We start from the raw sequence: 11,664 nt of genomic DNA on the forward strand, positions 1-11,664 counted from the left end.
AAATATTTTTCACATACTTGTAGAAAAAACCCGTATATAAGTGGACCCACACTGTTCAAACCCATGTTTTTCAAAGATTAACTGTAATTTCATGATTCTTGCACCCTCAGTGCTTCATTTATCCCTGTATAATAATTTCTAGGAACTTGAGCTTTTGTTTTGATTTCAAAAAAAGGAATGAGATTTTGGTGATAATTAACTTGTTACTGAGATATTAAACCAAGATGTAAAAAAATTAGGCCATTCATACATTTAGTTGGAATAGTAATAACCATAGAAGGATGAGATAATGTTGACTTAATTTTATAATCTGCAGTTGTATTGGGAAAAATTATCACTCTTAAAGTTGCTGTGGATGTATAATATACAGCTGGGGTCCCCAGCCACCACACCCCCAACCCCCGCCATGGCCGAACAGTAGGAGGTAAGTGGTGGGTGGAGAGTGATGCTTCATCTGTATTTACAGCTGCTCCCACTGCTCCTGCTACCGCCTGAGCCCGACCTCCTGTCAGATCAGTGGCAGCACTGGATTCTTACAGGAGCACGAACCCTATCGTGGACTGTGCATGCGAGGATCTAGGTTGCGTGCTCCTTATAAAAATCTAACAACTGATGATCTGTCACCATCTCCCATCACTTCCAGATAGGACTTCTAGTTGCAGGAAAATAAGTTCAAGGCTCCCACTGATTCTACATTATGGTGAGTTTTAGAATTATTTCATTATATATTACAATGTAATAATCCAGAAGTAAAGTGCACAATAAATGTAATGCACTTGAATCATCCTGAAACCATCCCTCCCTGCAGCCCTCCCCTTGTCTCCAGGTCCATGGAAAAATCGCCTTCCATGAAATCAGTCTCTGGTGCCAAAAGAGTTGGGAACCACTGATCTACAGACTTTCTAAATATGTACACTATGGCCCATGTATAATATAAACTAAACACTTTGAAAAGTTGAAGAACCAAAAACTTGCCTCCTTGGAGTATGGTTCTGACTTGCAGAGACAGGAAGAAAAATTCTAAACACCAGGATGTCTCACAAAGTATGTTTGTTTTTATTTTAGGTTCATTTTATTTAGCAGCAAGTGGACCTACGCACTATAAAAATAACCTTTCAAATTAATGAAATTTATTATTTTTTAAAATTTTTATTTTTTTATTGCATTTTAGGTTTTGGGGTACATGTGAAGAACATGCAAGATTGTTGCATAGGTACACACATGGCAGTGTGATTTGCTGCCTTCCTTGCCATCGCCTATATCTGGCATTTCTCCCTGTGCTATCTCTCCCCAACTCCCCATCCCCGGCTGTCCCTCCCCTATCTCCCCCCGACAGACCCCAGTGTGTGATGCTCTCCTCCCTGTGTCCATGTGTTCTCATTGTTCAACATCTGCCTATGACTGAGAACATGTGGTGTTTGATTTTCTATTCTTGTGTCAGTTTGTTGAGAATGATGGTTTCCAGGTTCATCCATGTCCCTACAAGGGACATGAACTCATCGTTTTTGATGGCTGCATAATATTCCATGGTGTATATGTGCCACATTTTCCCTGTCCAGTCTATCATTGACGGGCATTTGGGTTGGTTCCAGGCAGGTCTTTGCTATTGTAAACAGTGCTTCAATGAACATTCGTGTGCATGTGTCCTTATAGTAGAACGATTTATAATCCTTTGGATATATATCCAGTAATGGGATTACTGGGTCAAATGGAATTTCAATTTCTAGATCCTTGAGGAATTGCCACACTGTCTTTCACAATGGTTGAACTAATTTACACTCCCACCAACAGTGTAAAAGTGTTCCTATTTCTCCACATCCTCTCCAGCATCTGTTGTCTCCAGATTTTTTAATGATTGCCATTCTAAGTGGTGTGAGATGGTATCTCAGTGTAGTTTTGATTTGCATTTCTCTAATGACCAGTGATGATGAGCATTTTTTGATATATTTGTTGGCCTCATGTATATCTTCTTTTGTAAAGTGTCTGTTCATATCCTTTGCCCACTTTTGAATGGGCTTGTTTGTTTTTTTCTTGTAAATCTGTTTTAGTTCTTTGTAGATTCTGGATATCAGCCCTTTGTCAGATGGGTAGACTGAAAAAATTTTTTCCCATTTTGTTGGTTGCCGATTCACTCTAATGACTGTTTATTTTGCCGTGCAGAAGCTGTGGAGTTTGATTAGGTCCCATTTGTCTATTTTGGCTTTTGTTGCCAATGCTTTTGGTGTTTTGGTCATGAAGTCCTTGCCTACGCCTATGTCCTGAATGGTTTTGCCTAGATTTTCTTCTAGGGTTTTTATGGTGTTAGGTCTTATGTTTAAGTCTTTAATCCATCTGGAGTTAATTTTAGTGTAAGGTGTCAGGAAGGGGTCCAGTTTCTGCTTTCTGCACATGGCTTGCCAGTTTTCCCAACACCATTTATTAAACAGGGAATCCTTTCCCTATTGCTTGTTTTTGTCAGGTTTGTCAAAGATCGGATGGTTGTAGATGTGTTGTGTTGCCTCCGAGGCCTCTGTTCTGTTCCATTGGTCTATATCTCTGTTTTGGTACCAGTACCATGCTGTTTTGATTACTTTAGCCTTGTAGTATAGTTTGATGTCTGGTAGTGTGATGCTTCCCGCTTTGTTCTTTTTGCTTAGAATTGACTTGGCTGTGTGGGCTCTCCTTTGGTTCCATATGAAGTTTAAGGTGATTTTTTTCCAGTTCTGTGAAGAAGGTCATTGGTAGCTTGATGGGGATAGCGTTGAATCTGTAAATTACTTTGGGCGGTATGGCCATTTTCATGATATTGATTCTTCCTAACCATGAGCATGGAATGTTTCTCCATCTGTTTGTGTCCTCTCTTATTTCATTGAGCAGTAGTTTGTAGTTCTCCTTGAAGAAGTCCTTTACATTCCCTGTTAGTTGTATTCCTAGGTATTTTATTCTCTTTGTAGCAATTGTGAATGGCAGTTCATTCTTGATTTGGCTCTCTTTAAGTCTGTTATTGGTGTATAGGAATGCTTGTGATTTTTGCACATTGATTTTGTATACTGAGACTTTGCTGAAGTTGCTTATCAGTTTCAGGAGATTTTGGGCTGAGACAATGGGGTCTTCTAGATATACAATCATGTCGTCTGCAAGCAGAGACAATTTGACTTCCTCCTTTCCTATTTAAATACCCTTTATTTCTTTTTCTTGCCTGATTGCTCTGGCTAGAACTTCCAGTACTATATTGAATAGGAATGGTGAGAGAGGTCATCCTTGTCTAGTGCCAGATTTCAAAGGGAATGCTTCCAGTTTTTGCCCATTCAGTATGATATTGGCTGTTGGTTTGTCATAAATAGCTTTTTTTATTTTGAGATACATTCCGTTGATGCCTAGTTTATTGAGGGTTTTTAGCATAAAGGGCTGTTGAATTTTGTCAAAGGCCTTCTCTGCATCAATTGAGATAATCATGTGGTTTTTGTTTTTGGTTCTGTTTATGTGGTGAATTACATTTATAGACTTACGTATGTTGAACCAGCCTTGCATCCCTAGGATGAATCCTACTTGATCATGGTGGATAAGCTTTTTGATGTGCTGTTGCAATCAGCTTGGCAATATTTTATTGAAAATTTTTACATCTATGTTCCTCATGGATATTGGCCTGAAGTTTTCTTTTCTTGCTGAGTCTCTGCTGGGTTTTGGTATCAGGATGATGTTGGTCTCATAAAATGATTTGGGAAGGATTCCTTCTTTTTGGATTGTTTGGAATAGTTTCAGAAGGAACGGTACCAGCTTTTCTTTGTATGTCTGGTAGAATTCAGCTGTGAACCCATCTGGACCTGGGCTTCTTTTGGGTGGTAGGCTCTTAATTGCTGCCTCAACCTCAGCCCTCATTATTGGTCTATTCAGGGTTTCGACTTCCTGGTTTAGGCTTGGGAGGATGCAAGTGTCCAGGAATTTATCCATTTCTTCCATATTTACTAGTTTATGTGTATAGAGTTGTTTGTAATAATCTCTGATGATGGTTAGAATTTCTGTGGAATCTGTGGTGATATCCCCTTTATCATTTTTTATTGCATCTATTTGGTTATTCTCTCTTTTCTTTTTTATTAATCTAGCTAGTGGTCTGTCTATTTTGTTGATCTTTTCAAAAAACCATCTCCTGGATTTATTGATTTTTTGAAGGGTTTTTTGTGTCTCTATCTCCTTCAATTCTGCTTTGATCTTAGTTATTTCTTGTCTTCTGCTAGGTTTTGAGTTTTTTTGATCTTGCTCCTCTAGCTCTTTCAATTTTGATGATAGGGTGTCAATTTTAGATCTCTCCTTTCTTCTCGTGTGCACACTTATTGCTATATATTTTCCTGTAGAGTCTGCTTTGAATGTGTCCCAGAGATTCCAGTATGTGGTGTCTTCGTTCTCGTTGGTTTCGAAGAACATCTTTATTTCTGCCTTCATTTCATTGTTTATCCAGTCAACATTCAGGAGAAAGTTGTTCAGTTTCCATGAAGCTGTGTGGTTCTGGGTTGGTTTCTGAATTCTGAGTTCTAACTTGATTGCACTGTGGTCTGAGAGACTGTTATGGTTTCCATTCTTTTGCATTTGCTGAGGAGTGATTTACTTCCAATTATGTGGTCAATTTTAGCGTAGGTGTGATGTGGTGCTGAGAAGAATGTATATTCTGTGGATTTGGGGTGGAGAGTTCTGTAAATGTCTATTAGGTTTGCTTGGTCCAGGTCTGAGTCCAAGTCCTGAATATCCTTGTTAATTTTCTGTCTCGTTGATCTGTCTAATATTGACAATGGTGTGTTGAAGTCTCCCACTATTATTGTGTGGGAGTCTAAGTCTCTTTGTAAGTCATTAAGAACTTGCCTTATGTATCTGGGTGCTCCTGTATTAGGTGCATATATATTTAGGATCATTAGCTCTTCTTGTTGCATTGATCCTTTTACCATTATGTAATGTCCTTCTTTGTCTCTTTTGATCTTTGTTGCTTTAAAGTCTGTTTTATCAGAGATGAGAACTGCAACTCCTGCTTTTTTTTGCTCTCCATTTGCTTGGTAAATCTTCCTCCATCCCTTTATTTTGAGCCTTTGTGTATCCTTGCATGTGAGATGGGTTTTGGCTTTTTATCCAATTTGCCAGTCTGTGTCTTTTTATTGGGGCATTTAGTCCATTTACGTTTAGGGTTAATATTGTTATGTGTGAATTTGATCCTGCCATTTTGATGCTAGCTGGCTGTTTTGCCTGTTGGTTGATGCAGATTCTTCATTGTGTTGATGCTCTTTACCATTTCGTGTGTGTTTGGAGTGGCTGGTACTGGTTGTTCTTTTCTATGTGTAGTGCCTCTTTCAGGAGCTCTTGTAAAGCCGGTCTGGTGGTGATGAAATCTCTGAGTACTTGCTTGTTCACAAAGGATTTTATTTTTCATTCACTTATGAAGCTTAGTTTGGCTGGATATTAAATTCTGGGTTCAAAGTTCTTTTCTTTAAGGATGTTGAATATCGGCCCCCACACTCTTCTGGCTTGTAGGGTTTCTGCTGAGAGATCTGCTGTGAGTCTGATCGGCTTCCCTTTGTGGGTAACCCGACCTTTCTCTCTGGCTGCCCTTAGGATTTCTTCCTTCATTTCAACCCTGGTGAGTCTGACGATTATATGCCTTGGGGTTGCTCTTCTTGAGGAATATCTTTGTGGGGTTCTGTGTATTTCCTGGACTTGAATATTGGCCTGCCTTGCTAGGTTATGGAGGTCTTCCTGGATAATATCCTGAAGAGTATTTTCCAGCTTGGATGCATTCTCTTCGTCACATTCAGGTACACCTATCGAACGTAGATTAGGTCTTTTCACATAGTCCCATATTTCTTGTTGACTTTGTTCATTCCTTTTTACCCTGTTTTCTCTAATCTTGCCTTCTCGTTTTATTTCATTGAGTTGATCTTCAACCTCTGATATCCTTTCTTCTGCTTGGTCCATTTGGCTGTTGAAACTTGCGCATGCTTCGTGAAGTTCTCGTGTTGTGTTTTTCAGCTCCATCAATTCACTTATATTCCTCTCTAAGTTGTCCATTCTTGTTAGCATTTCGTCAAGTCTTTTTTCAAGGTTCTTAGTTTTTTTGCATTGGTTTAGAACATGTTCTTTTAGCTCACGGAAGTTTCTTATTATCCATTTTCTGAAGGCTGATTCTGTCATTTCATCACACTCATTCTCCATCAGTCTTGTTCCCTTGCTGGTGAGGAGTTGTGATCCCTTGTAGGAGGAGAGGTGTTCTGTTTTCGGGTGTTTTCATCCTTTTTGTGCTGATTTCTTCCCATCTTTGTGGATTTATCCACCTGTCGACTTTGTAGTTGTTGACTTCTGATTTTGGTAAGTTTAAGTCTGCAGCAGCTGAACTCATAAACCCCTTTTTTCCCCAGGTGTTCTGTCCCAGGGAATTAGGGCTTTATGAGTTTCCTCTGTGCTGCTGCCATTTTCCCTGCCCACAAGGAGGCAGCCTAGTCACTCTCAGCCTGCAAAGGCTTTGCTGAGCTGCTGTGGGCTCCGTCCAGCTGCCATGTGAACTTCCCTGCAGTCTTGTTTATATGGGTGTAGTTAGAACTACTTCCGCTATATTGGCCCTCCTCTGTAGTGACGGAGTCTCTCTGTAATGGCAGGTTGCCTTGGCGAGGGCAGGTTGCCTCGGCAACTGCAGGCTGCCTCCGTAATGGCAGATGCCCCTCCTCCACAGAGCTTGACCATCCTGGGTTCCGTTGTGCTTGCTGTGAAAGTCTCAACCCAGAGCGTTTCCAATTGCTGTGTTTTTGTTTTTGTTTTTGTGGTGGTGGGACCAGCCGGGCCTGGTCACCTGGCTCCCTGCCTCAGAGCCTTTTTTTTTTAGTTGAATGGTCGGCTCTCTACCAGGTGACCTGGTCGCCTGTTGAATAGGTGCTGGGATCTGTGTGATTTCCCGTGCGGTGACCCACTGCGCCGGCTGAAACCACGGCTCTGAGATTCGTGGTGCTTTTTTGCCTGGGAATCTCCTGGCCTGGCTCCCTGCTTCAGCTCCCCTTGCTGGCTAAGAAGGGACACAGTCTTGTTTACTCTGTACCGGGAGCTGCTGCGCCGGCTGAAACCGCGGCTCTGAGATTCATGGCGCTTTTATGCCCGGGAATCTCCTGGCCTGGCTCCCTGTTTCAGCTCCCCTTGCTGGCTAAGAGGGGACACAGTCTCATTTACTCTGCACCGGGAGCCGCTGCGCCGGCTGAAACCATGGCTCTCAGATTCGTGGTGCTTTTTTGCCCGGGAATCTCCTGGCCTGGCTCCCCGTTTCAGCTCCCCTTGCTGGCTAAGAGGGGACACAGTCTCGTTTACTCTGCACTGGGAACCGCTACGCCAGGGTGCAGGCCAAACAGGCACGCTGGCCAAAACAGCCACGCTGGCGACCCGTGGGGCTCCTCAGCCTGTGAATCTCCTGGTCTGTGGGCAGTAAAAATCAGTCTGGAAATGCGGTGTCCACTCATCCTCTGCGCTTTCACTCAGACCTGCAATCCTGAGCTCCTCCTAACCGGCCATCTTGGATCTCTCTCCACATGCATTCTGGTTGTCCCTTTCTATGTTTAGTGCCTCTTTGAGGAGCTCTTGTAAAGCAGGCCTGGTGGTGATGAAATCTCTGAGTACTTGCTTGTTCACAAAGGATTTTATTTTTCCTTCACTTATGAAGCTTAGTTTGGCTGGATATTAAATTCTGGGTTCAAAGTTCTTTTCTTTAAGGATGTTGAATATTGGCCCCCACTCTCTTCTGGTTTGTAGGGTTTCTGCTGAGAGATCTGCTGTGAGTCTGATCGGCTTCCCTTTGTGGGTAACCCGAACTTTCTCTCTGGCTGCCCTTAGGATTTCCTCCTTCATTTCAACCCTGGTGAGTCTGACGATTATATGCCTTGGGGTTGCTCTTCTTGAGGAATATCTTTGTGGTGTTCTGTGTATTTCCTGGACTTGAATATTGGCCTGCCTTGCTAGGTTGGGGACGTTTTCCTGGATCATATCCTGAAGAATATTTTTCAGCTTGGATTCATTCTCTCCGTCACATTCAGGTACACCTATCAAACGTAGATTAGGTCTTTTCACATAGTCCCATATTTCTTGTTGACTTTGTTCATTCCTTTTTACCCTTTTTTCTCTAATCTTGCCTTTGCGTTTTATTTCATTGAGTTTATCTTCGACCTCTGATATCCTTTCTTCTGCTGGTCAATTCGGCTGTTGAAACTTGTGTATGGTTCATGAAGTTCTTGTGTTTTTCTGCTCCATCAGTTCACTTATATTCCTCTCTAAGTTGTTTATTCTCGTTAGCACTTCGTCAAATCTTTTTTCAAGGTTCTTAGTTTCTTTGCATTGAGTTAGAACGTGTTCTTTTAGCTCACAGAAGTTTCTTATTACCCACCTTCTGAAGCCTGATTCTGTCATTTCATCACACTCATTCTCCATCCAGTCTTTTCCCTTGCTGGTGAGGAGTTGTGATCCCTTGTAGGAGGAGAGGTGTTCTGTTTTCGGGTGTTTTCATCCTTTTTGCGCTGGTTTCTTCCCATCTTTGTGGATTTATCTACCTGTCGTCTTGGTAGTTGTTGACTTTCAGATGGGATCTCTGAGTGGACGTCCAGTTTGTTGATGGTGAAGTTATTTCTTTCTGTTTCTTAGTTTTCCTTCTAACAGTCTGGCCCCTCTGCTGTAGGACTGCTGAGGTCCACTCCAGGCCCTGCTTGCCTGGGTATCACCTGCAGCAGCTGCCGAACAGTAAGGGTTGCTGCCAGTTTCTTCTGCTGCTATCTTTGTCCCAGAAGGATACCCACCAGATGTCAGTCTGAGTGCTCCTTTATGAGGTGACTCTTTGGATATACGGGGATCAGGGAGCTGCTTGAGGAGACAGTCTGTCCTTTATAGGAGCTCAAGTGCTGAGCTGTGAGCTCTGTTGTTCATTGAAGGCTGCTGGGCAGGTACATTTAAGTCTGCTACAGCAGAACTCATAAACTCCCCCTTTTTTTTCCCCAGGTGCTCTGTCCCAGGGAGTTAGGGCTTTATTTATGAGTTTCCGTTGTGCTGCTGCCTTTTTTTCAGGGTTGCCCTGCCCTGCGAGGAGGCAGCCTAGTCACTGTCTGCCTGCAGAGGCTTTGCTGAGCTGCTGTGGGTCCTGCCCAGCTGCCGTGTGAACTTCCCTGCAGTCCTGTTTATTAAAAAATACAAAAAAAACATTAGCTGGGCATGGTGGCACGCGCCTGTAGTCCCAGCTACTCAGGAGGCTGAGGCAGGAGAATTGCCTGAACCCAAGAGGCAGAGGTTGCGGTGAGCCGAGATTGTGCCATTGCACTCCAGCCTGGGTAACAAGAGCGAAATTCCATCTCAAAAATAAAAAATAAATAAAATAAATTTAAAAAAAAATCCATCTGGAAATGCGGTGTCTACTCGCCCTCTGTGCTTTCACTGGGAGCTGCAATCCTGAGCTGCTCCTAATCGGCCATCTTGGATCCCTTCTGAAATTTATTTTTGAAAACTTTTAGATCTACACACTCATAATAGGCTAGAGAGTCTCACTCCCAAATACAGTGTGTCGCTTGGGAATATCAAGAAGTTAATTCATTAAACCTAATCTATTCATGTACTGGCTAGGTTAGTAATCCTTTGCTCATTGCAGTTATTGGGGCCCATGTTGAATAGTGAAGTGTGAGTTTCACAAATGTGCAATAATTCTGTGCCTTTCCTGCAGCATATTCTTAGCCTGTAAGGTATAAGGTACTCAAGTTAATAAATGGTTTTTATTTAGGACAAAATATGTCTCTTGATTCGTGTATTTGCTAATAGTTAGGCTTGACTTGAATGCAATATTGCAGAACAAATCCCCACAGGATTCTTTGTCAAAATATAGGCTTTAGCTAACTTACAGCTCTTGGCTACGTTTTCCTATTTTAATGTATACATGAGAAAGATTCAGTTTTCTATTAAATAGAATTCTAGCTCTTTATAAGCCTTCACATTCCCTTCTTATGGTACTTAATTTTTTTTTTTGGCCAGGTGCAGTGGCTCATGCCTGTAATCCCAGCAGTTTGGGAAGCTGAGGTGGGCGGATCATCTGAGGTCAGGGGTTTGAGACCAGCCTGGCCAACATGGTGAAACCCCATTTCTACCAAGAAGTACAAAAATTAGCCAGGTGTGGTGGTTCGCACCTGTAGTCCTAGCTACTGGGGAGGCTGAGGTGGGAGAATTGCTTGAACCCAGGAAGTAGAGGTTACAGTGAGCCAAGATTGCGCCACTGCGCTCCAGCCTGGGTGGCAGAGTGAGACCCCATCTCAAGGAAAAATTTAAAAAAAGGTGTATTTATTTTTGAGACAGGGTCTCACTCTGTCACCCAGGCTGGACTCAAACTCCTGGGCTCAAATGATCCTCCTAGGTCAGCCTCCTGAGTAGTTTGGACTATAGGTGTATACTAACATGCCTGGCTTTATATTTCTTAAGGCTACTTGCCTAGCAATTTTGAAAATATATCCAACTTAGTTGATATTTTAAATTAATTCAGGTAGCTAAAAGCAAATATTATAGATTTCATGTAATAATTAATGACATGCTTTAAACAAGTCATATTCCTGATAAACTCTAACAGAACCAGGGAAGAGCCATGTGAACAAATTTTTATTGTTTCAAAAGCACAGATAGTTTTTAGGCAAGTTTTTAAGCATGGGAGCATGCCATGATGATGTAAAAAGTTGCTCTGGTGTATTCATCATACCAGATTGAAATGTCACCAATGTTCTAAGCCACTATGGTCTAAGCTTCAACTTAAATACAGCTTCCTGGAAGTCTTTAGTGAGACTGTTACACAGTTTAATCTGAATACTCCTTGCCTTATTAAATCCTTACTCTTTGAATGGTGGACATTAATTAAACATAAAATTCTTTATATGTTTAAAAGCATTTGGTTTTCTACATGAATACATTTATTTCCCTTTTATATCTTGCTATTAAAAGGGGAAATAACAAGGTATTCTCATGTAGAATAAAAAGCCAAATGGCTTTCTGGGTCCAAGACTTCTGAAGTAAAAGAGTTGACCCTGTTCAGAAGCTGCCTGGTCCAAGACTGATGTAACTAACTACAAGACAGTATCATAGGATCTTAGCCTTCTGTTCTCACTAGTGAGACAATGGGATAGTATCTCAGAGCTTTTCTCCCTGTTGTGACCAATAAGAAAATATTTTCACTAAAACAACAACAAAACGATTTTATTGTCAGTTTCCGCAGCTTCTGCTATGACAGAAGCTTTTCCCTGTGGGGTCTGGGAAGTAGAAGTTTAGGTAACTTTTTTTTTTTTGAGATGGAGTCTCGCTCTGTCACCCAGGCTGGAGTGCAATGGCGTGATCTCAGCTCATAACTTCCAACAACAACTCCCGGGTTCAAGCGATTCTCCTGCCTCAGCCTCCTGAGTAGCTGGGATTACAGGCACTTGCCGCCACGCCTGGCTAATTTTTGTATTTTTAGTCAATATGGGTTTCACCATGTTGGCCAGGCTGGTCCTTGAGTGATCTGCCTGCATTGGCCTCTCAAAGTTTTGGGATTACAGCATGAGCCACTGTGCCCGGCTGTGGGTTTACTTTTAGTATGAGTTCTTGCAATGGTAGATAGGAATTTATTTTTCACATTAAAAGAGTATTAAATTAACCATGATCTTGAAGTAGGTTTTAGGCATT

General features: G+C 41.9%; 1 protein-coding gene across 1 annotated transcript in view; it reads left to right on the forward strand.

Moving 5' to 3' along the window:
- Window positions 1-11,664, forward strand: part of PHTF1 (putative homeodomain transcription factor 1) — an 84,148-nt gene that overhangs the window by 67,346 nt on the left and 5,138 nt on the right. The gene's annotated exons all lie outside the window — the stretch shown is intronic.

Source organism: Aotus nancymaae, unplaced genomic scaffold (assembly GCF_030222135.1).
Source record: "Aotus nancymaae isolate 86718 unplaced genomic scaffold, 86718_ANA_hifiasm-v0.15.2.pri h1tg000007l, whole genome shotgun sequence".
NCBI classification, from domain to species: Eukaryota; Metazoa; Chordata; class Mammalia; order Primates; family Aotidae; genus Aotus; species Aotus nancymaae.